We start from the raw sequence: 20,343 nt of genomic DNA, 5'->3' as shown, positions 1-20,343 counted from the left end.
GCATAATTTTCAACTTTAAAAAGAGTGGTGACACATAAATCTTCTTAAAGCTGGGGTTGGTAGTCTCAGAAAACCAGCATGAATTTGAATGTAGCATTTCCTCATGACTCCGTCTAACCCCTCCCCTCCTCCCTCAGAGCTCCTCCAAAACGACGCCCCCCCCCCCGCTCACATGCACGAGCGCCGCTGACTTGCGACCATATGATGGTGACTGATTCAAAACCGTTCCTCACCAAAACATTCTCATAGTGAAAGTTAAAAACACAAACAAACATGGCTGCTGTTAGTACTCACAACTGTCATTCTAGCATTATCCAGTTGTACCGGTGACACGATATCAGGAGAAAAGTTATAACACATATATAATACTGTAACAGCTCTACTGTTTGTTAAACCTGTTCAGTGTAGATGTTCTTAATTCCTACAGTGTTGACAGTCAGTGAAGGCATCAGGAGAGGTGTAGAGTGAGAGGGAGAGAGGAGAGACAAGAGGAGAAGTTCTTCATTCATTCAAACATTGATTGTTGCTTTGTTGGTTGGCGTGATCGCGGCCGACAGTGACCGGTTATTAAAGCTCAACGTGTTCACGAATCGGCTCGTCATCACTACAGCGTCCGGACGGACGCTACAGTACATCTATATTTTCTGTAGGACTTACTGAACGTCATTAATTATTCTGCTTGTTGGTGAGAGCTTTTTAGACTCTGATCTGGACTACAGTCTTGAGCAAAGCACCTCATCAGGTCAGAGGGGACAGGCCCGAGGACGAGCCAGAGGGGCAGTAAATAGAGTCAGGGGAAGCAGAGGCAGGAGACGGGGACTCGGAGGAGTGAACGCCGGGGAAATGTACGTGCAGGAGGAGGGCAGAACGGCTGGACGGGATTTGAATGGTTTAAAATTTGGGGAGCCAAAAAACGGTGATTGGTTGATGTTTTCCCAGGTTTACTCCGGCTGTAGATAGCAGCTTTTTTTCACTCTTTTTTAGGAACACATTATGTATTGATTACCATCAGGACATAAAGATCATTTTAACCACTATAACAAAAATTGTATCTAAATCTGATTACCAACCCCAGCTTTAAGGGTGCACAAATAAGATGTCTGCTCAAAGTCAAGTTGACGGCTCAGGCTAAAAAAACGTGTTACTTAAAAATCAAAGAAACTGTTACAACAAAGCTAAAAATAGTCCCACCTTAAATAGCCAATCATAGCCTAGCATTTTGAGGTGGCACCTAGGATGGCTGATCAGATTTAAAGGGGGCTGGTGGCACCCTGGCTGCCCCTCTGGACACGCCCCTGTTTTTTTTTTTGAGAAACTGTCTGTGCTTTACTTTGCCGTCAGAAGACACTTTATTGCATCACTCTTTGTGGAGATGTGTTGAGCTGCCCGCTGGTTTCTTGGTGTCAGGCCAAGTTAAACGGCCTCTCCTGTGGGTAATACACTTACCGTGAACGAGTCCCTCACACAACCCCAATTCTGAACCCTGAAGCTGCACCTCTTAAAATGAATCTAAACCCTGAACTGAGTCTGAACCCCAACTTTGGCCTTTAACTGAGACAGAATCTTGAATGCAGTACATGTTCATTTCATAAATTATGGTTCCTTTTGCAGTCAAAAACACTATCCATGCTTTTAACACACCTTGCCTGGACTACTGTTACTCCTCTATATGGAGGTCAGTCAGTCCTCTTCCTCACCTCTGCAGCATGCAAAATGCTGCCGCCAGATTTTTAACAGGTTCACATAAGAGGGAGCACATCACCCCTGTCCTCGCCATCCTACAAACTCAGGGTGACCAAGCTCTTCTAGTTCCTGGTCCTTGTTGTGGAACCAAATCCCTCCACACACATCAGATGTGCCAACTCAGTATGTTTATTGAAGCTCAGCAAATTTAAATGTGTTTGTACATCTCTGTGCAGACTTCAGTGTAACCGTGTTTGTCTTTGCACACTTCTTCATCTAGCCTCCGTCTGTGCAGCACTCTGGTCAGCTCACACTGTTTTCACCCGGCTATATAAATAAATGTGACCTGACTTTGACTTGCAGCATGCTCTGCTCTCCGGCTTGGCTACCTGTCTTTGACGAGCGGCTACCATGGCAAATCCAAACACGGTCACCTCAGGCTCAGAAAACAAGGTGGTGACAGCCGGAGTGCAAACATTACTCCCCAAACACTTGGACTACACTGCTGTTAGTGCTGCTGGTGTTCAGTCTGTGGAGAGGAGTTTCTTACTGGAGTGTTTTAAGGAACAATGCAGAGAAAAGGCGCTCAAGTTTTAATCCAAACATGAATGTTTTCATATTTTGGACTCCTGGCTCTGAAGACGATGCCATGACTTTCACAAACATTACAATCTCTCCTCTGATCTCTAGAGAGTGAGAGAGAGTGAGAGAGAGAGATAGGGAGAGAGAGAGAGAGAGAGAGAGAGAGAGAGAGAGAGAGAGAGAGAGAGAGAGAGAGAGAGAGAGAGAGAGAGAGAGAGAGAGAGAGAGAGAGAGAGAGAGAGAGAGAGAGAGAGAGAGAGAGAGAGAGAGAGAGAGAGAGAGAGAGAGAGAGAGAGAGAGAGAGAGAGAGAGAGAGAGAGAGAGAGAGAGAGAGAGAGAGTCATACTCTGTGTGTTTGTGACCTCAGGTGTTGAGTTTACATGCATCAGTGGACAATATGGTCAGGTTAGTTTAGCTTTTATTTCATTTGCTTTGATTTGAACTTGAGGGAGTCCCTTTGGGATTAAAAGTCGGGCCTTGCCAAGGTAGCGGCCGAACCAAATCACAGACAGATTAAAAAAGACAACACAATGAAACACGGGGGAACCTCAAGAGTCTCAAAGAAGGTATTCAAACAAACAGCCGCCTCTTTAGAAACAGAACCACATGCCTCTGTTAATACATTCTTCAGTCTCAGCAGATGTGTGTCTAACATGAGTCTGGTCCTGCTGGAGGTTTCTGCCTGTTAAAGGAAGTTTGTCCTTGCCACTGTAACTTGCTAAATGCTGCAAAGTGCTCTGCTCATGGTGGATTAAGATGAGATCAGACTGAGTCCTGTCTGTAAGATGGGACTGGATCTGATCCGGTCTTGATGTTGGGTCTTTGTTAATAATAGAACATAGAGGACGGTCTAGACCTGCTCTGTTTGGAGAGAGTCTGAGGAGAACGTTTGTTGTGATTTGGCGCTTTATAAATAAAGATTGATTGATACTGAAGCTTGATTGGGAAACCAAACCAGGACTTCGAAGCTGAGGAGGACCAGGAAACTAATCAGGATTAGGACTGGAGAAATTATCCAAAACTTGTAAACAGGAAAGTGTTACGGCCAATCTGGACCAGAACAGGAGAACTTACAGGGTCAAGATCCTGAACAGGGACCTTGAGAGTGAATCACAGCATTGTCAGTGATTGAAGTATCTCCCCCTTCTTCAGGGTTCTTATCCTAGTTGAGTTCCTTGTTGGTTAAGTGACTTCCTCATCCCTGTTTTGTGAACATGAGTCTGGTCCTGCTGGAGGTTTCTGCCTGTTAAAGGAAGTTTGTCCTTGCCACTGTAACTTGCTAAATTCTGCAAAGTGCTCTGCTCATGGTGGATTAAGATGAGATCACACTGAGTCCTGTCTGTAAGATGGGACTGGATCTGATCCTGTCTTGATGTTGGGTCTTTGTTTATAATAGAACATAGAGTACGGTCTAGACCTGCTCTGTTTGGAAAGAGTCTTCAGATAACATTTGAAGTGAGGACTACGAAGCTGAGGAGGACCAGGAAACTAATCAGGACTAGGACTGGAGAAATGATCCAAAACTGGTAAACAGGAAAGTGTTATGGCAAATCTGGACCAGGATAGGGGAACTAACGGGGTCAAGATCCTGAACAGGGACCTTGAGAGTTAACCATAGCTTTGACGTCCTAATGAGCGGTGATGTCACTGTGAAGCAGCAGAGATGATTTCCGGTTCATCATTATGTTGACATGTGAGCCGGGCCGATCCTCAGTGAAACACAAACACTGAGAGTCTCATACCTCTTCAAACAGACCCCCAGCCTCCTCCCCGTATACCTCAGGAGTTTTAATATCATCCTGATCCTGATCCTGGTGGATTAAGATGAGATCAGACTGAGTCCTGCCTGTAAGATGGGACTGGATCTGATCCGGTCTTGATGTTGGGTCTTTGTTAATAATAGAACATAGAGGAGGGTCTAGACCTGCTCTGCTTGGAAAGAGTCTGAGGATAAATAATGCTGGATTGATTACTGATCCGGGGTCATGATGTTCCTCATTCTGACTTAGTTTTCTAAATGACTTTATAAATGATGTCAGTATTACTCTAAGTTTAAGGTTTGAGGGTCTGAAATGTGATGCTAGTGCAGAGGTGCCTCAAACATGCATTCTTGCTCATTCTCAGCAGGGGGCGACTCCACTAGCTGAGAGAAAGAATTGTGATTGTTTAAGAAACATTTTGTTGACTTTATGGCCCCAATTGATACTTTCGGGCCTATTTCAACAGACGTTTGATTTCACATTGAGGTCCCACCAACGATATAACAGATGAAAAAAGGGGGTTTGATTTACAAGTTGCAACAACAGCAGTCTGACTTGGACCAGCTTAGACTGCTGGTCTAGACCTGCTCTGTTTAGAAAGAATCTTGGCTTGGTTTTTAGAAAAATACTTTTTTAAGAAAAGATTTTTATTTATTTTTATGAAGAAAACAATTTAATTTGGTAATAATGATGCAACAAAACCATTTAACGTCTTTCTTTTAATTAAATTATCAGATTTAAATATTAGAAGCTATATTCACTTCATTATGAGGGAGCAATATAAGTTTAGAAAACATACACTACCAGTCAAAAGTTTGTACACACCTTCTCATTCAGTGGTTTTTATTTATTCTAATTGTTTTAAACATTGTAGATTAAAACTGAATACATCAAAACTATGAAATAATCTGGTTTTGCCATAATCTGGATTACAACAGTAATCAAATAGGGCTATCCGTTGTGTACTAACCCTACCTCTGACCAACACACCTGATGGTCTCAAACACATTAAGAAGGAAAGTCATTCTACAAATGAACTCTTGACAAGGCTCATGTTCATTAGAAACCATTCCAGGAGACCACTTCATGAAGCAGACTGAGAGAAACCATTCCAGGAGACCACTTCATGAAGCAGACTGAGAGAATACCAAGAGTGTGCAAAGCTGCCATGAAGGGAAAAGGGGGCTACTTTACAGAATCTAAAATATTAAACATATTCTGCTTTGTTTAACACTTTTTAAAAAATTAAATAATTCCATATATGTTCTTTCATAGTTTTAATGTCTTCAGTATTAATCTACAGTGTTTACAATAATTAAAATAAATACAAACCCTCTAATGAGAAGGTGTTTCAGACTTTTAGTGTGTATATAATGTGCGGTGACTTTGGCGATCAGACTCCTCCGTGTTGTTGCAAAGTTACAGATAATTACCTTCAGGTGAATTCTGATAAAGCTGAAGTTCTCCTCTCAGCTCATGTTGATCTCATAAACAGAGATAAAGTAGGCTGTGTCTGGTTAAACTGACATATAACCACTCCACCAGAGCAATGAGGAACCAGCACAGGCATGAGAACCTGAACCTGCAAGGAGGACTGAAGGCTGGGGGTGCTAGCTCTGCTAATGGTAGGAACTTGTCTGTGTAGTATAAATATAAATATGACGATGTTGTTGTTGTTGTTGTTGTTGTTATTGTTGTTGTTGTTGAGCTCTTGAGAAAACCATGAATGAGATATCCAGCAGTCGTTAACCCTTCAGGGCTCCTTTAACCCAGATGTTAACCTCACAGTCGTCCTCCTGATTCTGAATGACAGAACGTTCACACGGGGGAGGGGGAGTGTGTGTGTGTGTGTGTGTGTGTGTGTGTGTGTGTGTGTGTGTGTGTGTGTGTGTGTGTGTGTGTGTGTGTGTGTGTGTGTGTGTGTGTGTGTGTGTGTGTGCGTGTGTGCTCAGGAAGTGTGTATCTTATCGCAGGGATACATCCAGTGTTTTTGAGAGTCTGAGTGAGTGTGTGTGTTTCCTGCTATTCTTCTACTGCTGGTTCCCACACACACACACACACACATGTGCAATCACACACACTGCGCTCTCTAGCATCAAGCTCACTGCTGAAACTCTCACCCACTGGTTCACCTGGATCTGGTTCTAGTTGTGGTAGTCGGACTTTGTTTACTGGTACCAACTCAGACATTGTTTCAGTCTGAAACTCCTGAAAACAGTACTTTAGTTTGACCTTTTCAAAAAACTGAGTCCAGTATTTGTAGACCTGGATCTGGATTTTGACTGGCCCAGGATTGGACGTGCTCCTGGTTGCGGTCCGGCCCTGTTGGAAGAGCAGATGGAGCAGCTGACCTGCAGGATTTGAGCTAACGAGCTGAACTGCCGTCATGCACACAATCCACCGTCTGTGTCGGGAGTGCATCGGACAAAACCTGCCCCAGGTCTGGATCTGTTTGTTGGTTTGAACCTGGGAACAGATTGTGTGATGGTTGTGTTTGTTTTGAGCTGTAATGGATGAGGAAGTGTTTGTAATGAGAGCTCCTCTCTCCTCTGAATGTGTGCGTTTGTTACAGTCTGTTTACTTACAGTCCTTCTTTGTGTTTCTTCAGAGCGTTAAATGAGGTGTGAGTGTTATTGTCTAAGAGAAGGAGTGTTTAAAGCAGTGAGAGTTATTTAATGCAGTGTGGTTCTCTCAGTCTGGAGATGTCAGACTTCAATTGTGTGGCACTTTGCATACATCAAAACATTGTAATACACTTAAAATCAATAAAAACAATCAGCTGCTCCTCCCCGGACTCATGCAAGACAAGCAAAGGTCCAAAACAGGATCGACAAGCAGTGTTTACATCTTCTTAAAGAGACAAATTCAAAAGGATGGTAAATAATGAGTCACTTTATCATCATCAAGGTTGATTTTACGTCTCTGCACCTCTAAAAACTTGTAAACACACATCTAACTTCCATTTATTTGATGGATATTTGGTTAAAGGCTCCGACTTTGGCATGTTTACAGCCTGGTTGCCGCTTGGTCCCAACCCACACTTTGGGAACCACTTCAGTACAGTGTGTACAACTCGAGCTAATCAGACCAGAATCATATTTTGGACCAGGCTGTAAACATTTAAAATTTTGTTGTAAGGATGAGTTTTGTAACATGAGTCTTAATGGGCTTTATCAGCGTTTGGATCTGGCCTCAAGTGGTCACTAGAGGTACTGCAGTTTTTTTGTGTTGTCCCAGTTCAAAGTAACATTCGTCTCAAACACAGCTCATAAATCTTTGTACTTGTTGACGTTTCTTTTAAAAAGCTGTTTGAAGGGAAAGATTTGAGATCTGAAGGAGAAACATCACAAATCATGAGGGAACAAAACAGCAGGAAACAAGCGTCTGCTCTGATTGGTCGCACGGTGTGATGTCACCGCTGGCTGTTTGTCCTTTCACAGAAAATTTCCTGTGTGTGTTTGTGTGTGCACTTCTGTGTGTGTGCACTTCTGTGTGTGTGCACTTCTGTGTGTGTGAGAGAGAGAGAGTGTGTTTCCAGTCCAGCAGGTCAGATTAATGTTTGATGCGTTCATGTTTATTACAGCTGCTCTCTCCACATGTGTCGGTGTGTGTTTGTGACAGCTCTGTTAATAATTCACACACAGATTAAAGCTGAATGATTTCACTGAAGAACTCAACCTGACAGCAGGAAGAGAGAGAGTGTGTGTGTGTGTGTTACTCAGCGGTGATTGTATGTGTGTGTGTGTGTGTGTGTGTGTGTGTGTGTGTGTGTGTGTGTGTGTGTGTGTTACTCTGCGGTGTGTGTTTGCACAGGCAGAGTTCCTCCATGTTGTCCATCGCTACACAAACTCTAAGCTGTTTGAACAGAGTCTGACTCCTGCAGTTTAACTCTTCGGCGTCACGTCGATCTGAAAGACCGTCACCTGATGGATCTGAACCTGAACGTGGGCCAGGAAGCCGGACCAGAAACGGTAACGGAGCAGGATGCAGGGATCGAACCGGGAACAGGAAACTGTAAGAGGAGCTGGGGAAGTGAACGTGGATGATAAATGACTGGAAGCAGGAAAATGATCGAAGGAGAGTCGGAAAGAACTGAACGGGGACCAGCACCTCAGAGAGGGATTAACTGGAACCTGGAAATCAAGACCGGACAAGGGAACTAAATAAGGACGAGGAAATTAACTAGGACCAGGAAACGTTGGAGTCCAGTAGAATCAATCAACCAGGATCAGGAAACTGAACCAAGGTCCAGAACCTGGAAAGGGACACGGCAACTGAATCAGCACCAAGACTCTGGGAAACTAAAGAGGGAGCCAAACTGAGCTGAGGAACAGGAAACTACCCAGACCCAGGAAACCAAACCATGACCCAGAAACTGAATCAGCACTAGTACACTGTACAAAGACCAGGAAAGTGGACTTCCAGTACAGGAAGCTGAACCCAAACAGGGACGAGGAAGTCACTGAACCAACCAGGAATTCAACTGGGATAAGGGCCCTGAAGAAGAGGGAGATACTTAGGTTCCTCCTAAGATCCAGTCCCATCTTACAGACAGGACTCAGTCTGATCTGATCTTAATCCACCATGAGCAGAGCCCTTTGCAGCATTTAGCAAGTTACAGTGGCAAGGACAAACTTCCTTTAACAGGCAGAAACCTCCAGCAGGACCAGACTCATGTTAGACACAAATCTGCTGAGACCGTGTTGGAGAGAGGGATAGAGGGAGATGAAGAGAGAGAGAGTAATAGTAGCTGTTGTTACTAACCATAGACCTTTCTGGAGTCCCTGAGTTCCCTTGTCTCGTAGGTTCCTCTGGATCTCTGCTGCTGTGGACGTGCCAGACTCCAGCTGCTACAACTATTACTATCCGTCTCCCCACTATCATCTCTCTCTCTTTCTTCATCTGCTCATGGTGGATTAAGATGGGATCAGACTGAGTCCTGTCTGTAAGATGGGACTGGATCTGATCCGGTCTTGATGTTGGGTCTTTGTTCATAATAGAACATAGAGTACGGTCTATACCTGCTCTGTTTGGAAAGAGTTTTCAGATCACGTTTGAAGTGAGGACTATGAAGCTGAGGAGGACCAGGAAACTAATCAGGACTAGGACTGGAGAAATGATCCAAAACTGGTAAACAGGAAAGTGTTATGGCAAATCTGGACCAGGATAGGGGAACTAACGGGGTCAAGATCCTGAACAGGGACCTTGAGAGTGAACCATAGCTTTGACGTCCTGATGAGCGGTGATGTCACTGTGAAGCAGCAGAGGTGATTTCCGGTTCATCATTATGTTGACATGTGAGCCGGGCCGATACTCAGTGAAACACAAACACTGAGAGTCTCATACCTCTTCAAACAGACCCCCAGCCTCCTCCCCGTATACCTCAGGAGTTTTAATATCATCCTGTCAGTCTGAACTCGGGGACATTTAACTTCCTTTGTGCAGAGAAAACTCTCAGGGTGAGTCGACCTTTCCTCCGGTCCGTCGCTGTTTACACAGTCATGGAAACAGCTCGGAGACCAGGACCCAGACAGACCCTCACTCTGGACCTGACATAAACATCCCTGCTCTGTCAACATGACGGAAGACTAGCATAGTCCGGACACAGTGCCCCCTGCAGGCTGCAACACAGGGAGTTACAGAACAGCAGACAGACTCTTTAGATGTTTTGACTGATCTTTCTAAATACATGTGGTTGGATTTGGACTGAGATCAGATGTATTAATAAAGCTCAATGACACTTGTCAGTGTCGATCAGGAGCAGTTAGATCCTGTAAGACTTAAGGAAGATGTTTCTGGAAGGTTTATAGTTGCGATTTTCTCATTTTATAAATGAGCATTGTCTCCTCACCGAGCAGGCTTCTGATTTTAAAAAGAATAAATGAAAACTCCAAGTGAAGCCGACGAAAAACAACAGAGAAGTTGTGTCAACAATCAATATTTGCTACGGTGGAGGATGAGGGTCACATTAAGACGGAAAAATATTTAATATACTTCAAGAATATAATCATGATTTATGAGAAACAAGTTACAATATTTCAAAATAAAGATAAATTGACTTAAAGGTGACATATCATGCAAAATCGACTTTTTAATGGTTCTCTACCTGAAATATGTGTCCCTGTCTACAAACCCCCCGAGAATGAAAAGAATCCATTCTGCCCCTGTTCTGATTTCTCCACCTTTCTGTAAATGTGTGCTGAAACCAGCCGTTTCAGTTTTCAGTGTTTTTCATACGTCACAACGCCATCCGGTCTGTAACAGGAAGTCAGAGCTCGGAGCTTGTTCAGCCCATAGACTGTATAAAATACAACTCAACCCCTCCTCCGTTTTTCATTCCCTGCACACATGTGTGCTAACAAGGAGCTTAGGAGGGAGGCATGCTAGTTGTAGGCTGTCTTAATAAACACAAAGGTCGGTTTTACTCCCCACGTCTGCAGATTTGAAGATCTAGTGGATGATTTTTATTTATCATGGATAAGTGCTAGCGCTAGTTAGCATAGCCACATAGCTACATGTCGTAGCTGTAGCTGTATACCAAGACACACGTCTACATACTGACAAATAAAACAACAAGAAACACTAAATCTGTGACCAATGGTTCAGAAAGGTTCTGCTGCAGGCGCCTCTCCGTCAGGATCAGATTCTGGATCAGATTCAGAGGGTTGAAGTAACGTGATCTGTGAGCAGCCGTGTATATTCAGCCAACATGTAAACATTAGATCAACGTGCTGGACAGCCGAGGGTACACCCACTTCCTGAGGGGGCGTGGTCAGAGAGAAAACAGACTGGTCTGAGGAGGACTGAAGAAGAGGGCTTTTCAGGCAGACCAAAATCTGATTTCAAAGTGTTTTTTTGAGCATAAACTTTAAAGACATGTTTTGGGGACCTCTTAGACCAATATATGTTGATGAAAATAGTGTGATATGTTACCTTTAAGAGAGGAAAGTTGCACATTTTTGAGATAAGACCACAGCATTCAAACAAACACAGATATCCCTCCCGGCCCAGCAGCCCTGTAAGTACAATAATTATGTTCAGTAGACATAGAGATGTGCTGATCTATGATGATTATTTTGCAAACAGTTCAACAAAGACCAAAATGTGCCCACATTAGCTCGAGCAGAGAGGAGATCTGAGTGCAGTCTGACGGGGCTTTAAATCAAAAGGCAGATTGTCCATTTTCTTATGTGATAGATTGTTGTTTGAACTTTGTGGAGTCATGGACATGATTAGAATAAAGTTGTTAATTCAGCAACACAGAGCCATGTTTGTGTGTTCACAGGTCTGTATGTCTTTTATTCTGAGCTGACTGTGTGCTCTGTGTCTCCAGGTGAACATCGCTCGAGGAAAAGATGGTTTCGGATTCACGATCTGCTCCGACTGTCCAGTCAGAGTCCAGGCTGTTGATCCTGGTGAGAAACACACACACACACACACGCACGCACGCATGCACGCACGCACGCACGTACGCACGCACGCATGCACACACACACACTTGAGACACACAGACTTTTAACCCACACTCACTCAGACTCACTTAATTTGTCTTGTGTCTGCAGGAGGTCCGGCTCATCAGTCAGGTCTTCGTCAGGGAGACTCAGTCCTGCAGCTGAACGGACTTCCAGTAGAGACCTGGAAGTGTGCCGATGTGGCCCACGCCATCAGGTATCCTGCCCCCCTCAGAGTCAGACTCACTACCTGCCAAGACTTTACTTCATGTTTAGTTTAATTTAACTTCAGATTTAAAACCTGCTGGGCTGATTACTCACTGTCTGTCCGTCTGTCCGTCTGTCCGTCTGTCTGTCTGTCTGTCTGTCTGTCTGTCTGTCTGTCTGTCTGTCTGTCTGTCTGTCTGTCTGTCCGTCTGTCTGTCTGTGTAGGAGTTGTCCGTCTCAGATCCAGATGGTGGTGTGGAGAGGTTTACCTGAGCTCAGGTCCGGCTGTGAAGCGCTGCTCCACCAACCATCCCACAGCATGTCACACAGCAAGGTGAGTCCTGCTCTCATGACGGGTACATGTAGGTAGAAGTCTGCTTTTCCTAGAGTTAACTTGAAGTAAACAACATCATCAGCTGAATCTTCCCGGCATGGGACATTTTAACCAATGAACAGTGAGAATGAAGGCTCTTATGCTATGCTAAGTCTCTCCCTTTCCTCTTCTAGACGTCTGGCAGGAAGCTGCTGTCTCACCCCGCCCACAGTAAACATGGCCGCAGACGGGGTCAGGGGTCGGGGGTCAGGTCCGGTTTCGGGGCTCTGGGTTCCCTGTGGAGGGACAGGAAGGAGAACCATGAGGAAGAGGAGGAGGGGGAGGAGGTGGAGCAGGAGGTGACCGAGTACTCGCCTCACACCACCACACTCAAAGGCACCCGTGTGACGTCATCAAACGGCGACAACTATATCATACTATCACCTGTGAACCAAGGAGGACAGGTGAGTCTGAGGAATGAGGTTTCTCTGGACCATATGTTTTTAAAGATGCACTGTTTGTCCATAGGGGGCGCCACAATCAACACAAACAGAAAGTTCCTTACTGGAGCTTTAACAGGATCAGATTATTTAGGCGTTAAAGATTCCTGAAAAATTCTAACTTCAGAGAAAAATGTCCGTCTGCTTTTTGTTTCAGCTGCTGCAGCCGGTCTATCATGACAGGAACGGAACCATCGGTACGTTGTCTACGCTGGGTGTTGACCCTCTGCTCTTATCATGATCTGTATGCAGATTACAGACTGATGTTACCTGTGTTCTTGATCCCCAGGGCGTCTGTACCAGACTCACCCTAGCAGAGGTCAGGCTCAGAGCCTCCTCCACGACCCTCGATCGGGGACATCAAGGCGACCATACACTGGCTGCACCTCCACCCTGCCTCCGCCTCCTGCTTCTTCCACCTCCTCTGTGTCAGCCCCGCCCAGCAGCTATGGGAACTACCAGAACTGCACCATCGTTCAATCACATCTGCCCTGCTCCACCTACGGGACCTACGTCACCCTGGCACCTAAAACGCTCATCTTCCCCATCTTTGTCCAGGTCAGACCTTCAAGCTGGAACCAAACCTGACAACTGTTTTGGCATCTTTGTTTATCCATTTAAGATTTCCATCTACTATTGGTGAGCTAGCTTGAAGGCTATGCGTCGCTGGTATCTCCACACCTGTAAGAACAGAGAGAAAGGGACGTGACATTGTATTAGACAACATAAAAGCTTAGGTGCCAACCTTTATTAGTATCAATGGTTCTTTAAAGGTGACATATCACGCTTTTGTCATCAACATATGTTGGTCTAAGAGGTCCCCAAAACATGTCTTTAAAGTTTATGCTCAAAAAAACACTTTGAAATCAGATTTTGGTCTGCCTGAAAAACCCTCTTCTTCAGCCCTCCTCAGAACAGTCTGTTTTCTCTCTGACCACGCCCCCTCAGGAAGTGGGTGTGGCCTCGGCTGTCCAGCACGTTGATCTAATGTTTACATGTTGGCTGAATATACACGGCTGCCCACAGACCCGCGCTACTTCAACCCTCTGAATCTGATTCAGAATCTGATCCTGACGGAGAGGGGCCTGCAGCAGGACCTTTCTGAACCATTGGTCACAGATTTAGTGTTTCTTGTTGTTTTATTTATCAGTATGTCGACGTGTGTCTTGGTACACAGCTACAGCTATGAACATGTAGCTATGTGGCTATGCTAATTAGCGCTAGCACTTATCCATGACAAATAAAAATCATCCACTAGATCTTCAAATCTGCAGACGTGGGGAGTCAAACCGACCTTTGTGTTTATTAAGACCGCCTACAACTAGCATGCCTCGCTCCTAAGCTCCTTGTTAGCACACATGTGTGCAGGGAATGAAAAACAGAGGAGGGGTTGAGTTGTGTTTTATACAGTCTATGGGCTGAACAAGCTCCGAGCTCTGACTCCGTTACAGACCGGATATTGTTGTTACGTAACAAAAACACTGAAAACTGAAACGGCTGGTTTCAGCACACATTTACAGAAAGGTGGAGAAATCAGAACAGGGGCAGAATGGATTTTTTTCATTCTCGGGGGGTTTGTAGACAGGGACACATATTTCAGGTAGAGAACCATTAAAAAGTCCATTTTGCATGATATGTCACCTTTAAGCTTATTTTATTTGTCTGCGGGAAGTGTCTTTTGTGTCCTTTCAAAATAAAAGCATGTTTAAGATTAAAACCGGAAAAATAGTTACTGAGACGTAAGGTGGAAAAAAAGGAAAAATAAAAGCATCACAAATTAAATTTTAACGAGGCGCTTCTTCTCTTTAGGTTGAACATAAACTGGATAACTTAAAACTTCTAAAAAAATTGTGAAAAATCGCATCATAACTTGTATCGTGTTATGAGCTGAGTGTTTGATCACATTCCTGTTTTTCTGCCTGCATGTTTTTGATCTTTTGTTTACACTGTGTCCTTGCTTTCTTTCTCAGCCTCTGGATCTGTGCAGCCCGGACAGAACCCTGCTGATGGCAGAGGAGATGGTTCTGCACCAAAGTGACCTGATGCCTACAAAGGTACCTTTACAATACTGTACTACTTATTGCAAATATAACTTCTAAATCAACAAGCATAGACCTAAAAACACAAGACAACTCACAACTGAAACATTTGTCAAATAAAACAGAAGATGAGAAAATGTTTAGCAAAGGGAAAAACCTCTTAGTTTTATTAAGAAGCATTTCTCCAGAGCTGTAAATACTGATTTTGGAGCAGACATACTTATGTTACCCGTAAAGAGTCTGTATGTGCTCCTTCCTGTTGTTCATTGATCCTCTCTACATCAGATTATTGTACACATTTTCCCTCAAGACACAAAAAAGATCTTAATTCTCAAGGACGCGACAACCTCTAAGAGCGGAACCAGGATCAGTTTCACACTAATGGATTTTCCTGCTGACACACACACACACACACACACTCACAGACACACACACACACACGCCTGTTTCTGGGAATCTGCTGCGTTTGAGTTTCATGTTTTTCGGTAGAAATGAGGTCTTGATCCTGAGGAAAAAAAGATACACCTGTCAGCGCTCAGTTAGACGCTGAGGCACCAGAGGAGGTCAGAGGTCAAAGTGACATCAGATCCTAACTGTCTCAGTGTTGCAGCTTTGCCCAGAATTTATAGTAATACACTTGAGGTCAAAATGATTAGCCCCCCAGGAATTCTGGAACATTTTCCTTAAATTCTGCCCAATGTTTGAATCATTTATAAAACTTGATATAAGCAAACATTCACCAGTGTTCTTTAGTAGCTTTGGTAAAATACATTTTCAGTATAGATTTATATCAAATATAGAAGGGGTGGTCAAAAATATTAGCCCAACACACCTGTTGGCTTCCTAACAACACCTGAGCATCCAATCAGCATTGAGATTTACTTCAGGGACTCCAATCAGGGCACTTGAACACGTTATTGAGAGAGACTACTCTTACTAACCATGCCAGAGACAATGGAAATCAGTCTTCAGCTCAGAAAGAAGATAACAGAGGCTCATAATAAGGGGGAAGGCTATACTGTCATGTCCAGGCGTTTTACAGTGTCTAGAATAGCTGTATGTTGCATCATTGCAAAGTACAATGAGACAAACTCTGTTAGAAACAAACCTAGGCGTGGTAGAAAACACAAGATTTCAAGAACTTTGGAGAGGAAAGTAGTCAAAGATGTCAGCAAGAAGCCCCAGACATCTTCCAAGATGATTGTTGCTGACCTGACCTCCTCTGGAGTTGATGTTTGAAGGAGCACAGTTGGGAGGGATCTTCATCGTAGTGGGCTTCAGGACCATCGTCCCAGAAGAACCCCTTTACTCAAAGAGCAGCACATCAGAGTCAGACTGAGGTTTGCCCGAGAACATTTAGAAGGTAAAGATGAGTTTTGGAAGTCCATCCTTTGGTCTGATGGAACTTTTTGGGCACATGGATGTTGTTCATGTTTGGCCAAGAAAGGGAGAGTCCTTCAACCCTTAGAACACGGTCCTCAGAATTAAACATGGTGGAGGGAGCATCGTACTGTGGGGCTGTTTTGCAGCCTCAGGCACTGGGAGCCTTGTTCTGGTGCATGGCATCATGAAAAAAGAAAGTTATGTTGACATTTTGAGGGATAATATGAAGAACTCTGCTCTTAGTCTAGGCTTTGGTCAGCGCTGGGTCTTCCAACAAGACAGTGACCCAAAGAATACTTTAAAATTGGTCCAACAGTTCTTAAAGGACACCTAAACCAAGGTCCTGGAGTGGCCCGTACAGAGCCCAGATCTAAATCCTGTGGAGAATCTGTGGCGGGTGCTCAAAGTGAATGTCCATGCTCAGAAACCATGTATTTTGGACCAGCTGGAACAATTTACATTGGAAAAATGGGCCAAAATCCCTCCAGAGACATGTGCCAACCTTGTAGAGAACTACTTGAAGAGGTTGTTGTCCGGTGTGGCTCAGAACGGGCGCACTATTGACTACTTAGCCAGGGGGCTAATCATTTTGGACATGCCATTTTTACCTTTTCTTGTTTTAATTCATTGCATCAATAAAATATCCAAATCAAACATAGTGAACATTTTGACTTTGTTCTTTTGGAAACACATAAACTATAAACACTTGTTTTTAATGGTCATTTTCATGGAGAAATCAAGGGTTTTATCTGATTTCACAAAGGGGGCTAATAATTTTGGCCTCAACTGTATGTAATAATATGATATAAAGACACAGAACACAGAACTCTCTGCATGTGTGTGTGTGTCAGGTGACAGTATTGATCTACAGTGACCTGCTGCTGTTCACCAGAGAGGATGAAGCCGGGCGCTGTAACGTCCTGCAGAGTCCAGTGTACCTGAACACACTGCAGCTGCGAGAAGGTATGCACACATTAACAACATGAAGTCTGAGGCATGACTCGTGGTGTTTGAGACAAGGACCCCCCTGTGGATGTTTACACTGTGTCTTGTTTGTGTTCAGTGCCATCCGAGCCGCTCCAGATCTACTTCCTGCAGAGCGCTCAGGGCTGCTGGCGTTGTCTCTTCAGTCTGGAGGCGTTCAGCATCGAGCAGAAGGTCAGAGTCAGCCTCTGTCTGCACGACAACATTCAGCTGCAGATGATTGCCACGGACACCGGACGTCCCCACCAGGTACTGCAGAGACTCTTGTTTGTCCAGCAGGTGGCGTCAGAGTTCACTGATTAATACGTTTTATTCTCCTCCTTCTTGTCTTGGTCCTCTTCTCCCTCCTCCTCCTCCTCCTCCTTCTTGTCCTGGTCCTCTTCTCCCTCCTCCCCCTCCTCCTTCTTGTCCTGGTCCTCTTCTCCCTCCTCCTCCTCCTCCTTCTTGTCCTGGTCCTCTTCTCCCTCCTCCTCCTCCTCCTCCTCCTTCTTGTCCTGGTCCTCTTCTCCCTCCTCCCCCTCCTCCTTCTTGTCCTGGTCCTCTTCTCCCTCCTCCTCCTCCTCCTCCTTCTTGTCCTGGTCCTCTTCTCTCTCCTCCCCCTCCTCCTTCTTGTCCTGGTCCTCTTCTCCCTCCTCCCCCTCCTCCTTCTTGTCTTGGTCCTCCTCTCCCTCCTCCCCCTCCTCCTTCTTGTCTTGGTCCTCTTCTCCCTCCTCCCCCTCCTCCTTCTTGTCCTGGTCCTCTTCTCCCTCCTCCCCCTCAGCTCTCAGATCTCCCCTCAGACTTTGGCCTCCTCTCTCTGGGTCAGTCTGATCTCCTCTATCGCCCATCATCTCCTTACTCCTCCTCTGATCCTCCCCTCCTCAACCCTTCCTCTCCCTTCTCCTCCTCCTCCTTCTGTGACCCTCTCAGACCTCCCTCCCCCTCTCCTTACGCTGCCAGCTCTGCCTTCACCTCCTCGAGTCCTCCCCCAGCTCCCTTCTCCTCCCTCTCCCCTTACACAACCCTCGCATCCTCACATCCTCCCAGGACCTACGGCACCCCAAGTCAGCCCCTCCCACCACCTCCCAAATCCAAGCTGAGGAGCCCGGTCTGGAAGGAGAGAGCACGGGCAGAGGAGGAGGAGAGGAGGAAGAAGAGGCGGGAGGAGGAGGAGGAAGAGGAGCGGCAGCAGGGGGAGGGGGAGAGTGCGTCTGAGACGTCAGAGAATGTGGGAGGTGTTGGAGGAAGGGGATCCTTACTAAGTCCCCTCCACTTCAACATGAAGGAACATGAAGAGGTGGAGAGTGATGATGAGGAAGAGGAGCATGAAGGAGGAGGTGAAGAGTTGATCTCCACCCACAGACCTGCAGGTTCGTCTAGTCTGCTGGTTTTTAAAAACGTAGCTGCAGTTTTTCTGTCAGTTAAAAACACTCCTTTGATTTATCCCTGCAGCGCTGCGCCGCTCTCTCTCTGAGGGTTCCCTAATGCAGGAACCTCGATCGCCCCGCTTTCTGTCTGACAGCACCATCCATCGACTCACTCGCCCCGGAACCTTTGACCTCGACCTCGCCACAGGCCCTGCCCCCAGGCGCCCCTCCATCCACACGCTGAGGAAACAGCTGACTAAGGAAGGGGGGTCTCTGCACCACATGATGCTGCTTCTTAACGGCCCCAAGGTACGGACAGAACCAGAACCGAACATTAAAGAGCAGAACATAACAGACCAGCAGAGACCAGTACCGAGCAGGTGAAACCAGAATGGCTGACAAGACAAGCCCAGACCAGCTGACCCTACCAGACCAGTAGAGACCAGAATTTAGTAGCAGCGGGATAAAGAAAACATTTGAACTCACAATCAGAGAGCGTAAGAGACCAGACCAGAACAGACCAGAGTGCAAAACCTCAAAGACCAGAAAACGCAATAGTCCAGAAGGTAAGATAAGTCTAGAGAGGATAAAAGAGCAGCAAGAAGGATGAAATAATAAGACAACCAGAGAACACGAGGGACCAGATCAGCAGAGAGCAGCAAAAACTGCAGGGACCAGAAAAGATGAGTTCATGCTGAAAGTGCACCAGAGCACCAAAGACCACACCAGCAGAAAGTCATACAGAACAGAGGAAATCAGTAGAGAAAGAGGGGGAAAATGGAGTTTAGGTAAGACCAGCAACCATGTTTTAGAGAACGGACCAGCAGGAAACAGTACAGACCAAATAAAAAACCAAATGCAGAACCTCAGGGATCGACTTGGACTAGCAGAGAAGAAGTAGTGGTGGAGACTAGAAGAGAGCAGCAGAGAAGAAGTGGTAATCAACTGAAGTGGCCAGAGACCATTAGAGACTAGATCTGCAGAGAGCAGGATGGAAAGACAAAGACGAGTGAAGATGAAGTGGTCTGACAACGTGCCTAGTTACTGACCTGCAGAAAATGTTATAAAGCCGACCATCAGAGAGAGGACAGAGCAGTACAGTCTTCTTGTAATAAGCAAAGCCTTACAGTTATAATGTTCTTTCAGGATTCAGAACTCGGGAACCTTCAGCTGCGAAAGAAGACAAAGACTCTGTACGTACACACAAACACACAAGCATGCACACTGTTTGAAACATACGCACATACATGATGAAGCATGTGGAGTCGGTCACTTGTAGGTAAAGTAACAGAAAGAACTTTGAAGTGCTGATTCAAATAAATTCTGACTTATCATTGTCGTCTCCTTAGAGCCGCTGATGTCCGCAACCGGCTGCCGTTTTTACGGCGACGGAAAAAACAGCAGCTGTGTCCAAGGTAACAGTTTGGAGAAGGCCCTGAGAAACACCAGGTAAGAGCCCTATTCCCTAGTCCTTGGTGAACTTGTTGCACCTATCCTTACCTTAAACCTGGTTTTAGCCAGAACCCTTCAACAGAGTCTGAACCCTAAAACAGATGTAGAAAAAGTTAGGCTTGTTCCTACTAGGGTTGCCCAGTGCATCAAATGCACATGTCTCTCCATGACACAGGAAGTAGTTTTTTGGGGGATTTAAAATGCATGAAATCTCACAAGGATTGGAGCATCACACCCTGGTGTGCATGAAGGACAGTAATGACTGTAGCACAGGCAGATCCTGCAGCACATCTGGTGGTCCGAACAGTTCCTGCAGATTTAACTTCAGCTGGTTTCAAAAACTGTCACATAGCTCCTGGTAGTTCTTGAGGATCCTCTCCTGGTTCCTTTTTTACTGACTCCAACTGCAGCTTTTTCTACTGGTTCAAACTAGTTCTAACAAGTCCCTGTGAGTGTCTCCTGGTTTTCACTGGTTCCAGGTAAAGTCCTGCTTGTTCCAGTTGGATCCAACCTAATTGGTTGAATCTGTTTCCCACAGTTTTGAACCAGTTGCTACAGGTTTCAATAACATTTTTACTGGTCCCAACAAATTCTTCGTAGTTAAAGTTAACGGCATGGGGGGCGCTGGTGTCCTAGAGGTCTA

At 45.3% G+C, this 20,343-nt stretch overlaps 1 pseudogene; it reads left to right on the top strand.

Moving 5' to 3' along the window:
- The window catches only part of LOC117818661, a 39,795-nt pseudogene that overhangs the window by 17,346 nt on the left and 2,106 nt on the right, over window positions 1-20,343 (top strand).

This window comes from Notolabrus celidotus, chromosome 9 (assembly GCF_009762535.1).
Source record: "Notolabrus celidotus isolate fNotCel1 chromosome 9, fNotCel1.pri, whole genome shotgun sequence".
Classification (NCBI taxonomy): domain Eukaryota; kingdom Metazoa; phylum Chordata; class Actinopteri; order Labriformes; family Labridae; genus Notolabrus; species Notolabrus celidotus.
The sequence above is the reverse complement of the archived record's forward strand: the minus strand, read 5'-3'. Positions and strand labels throughout refer to the sequence as shown.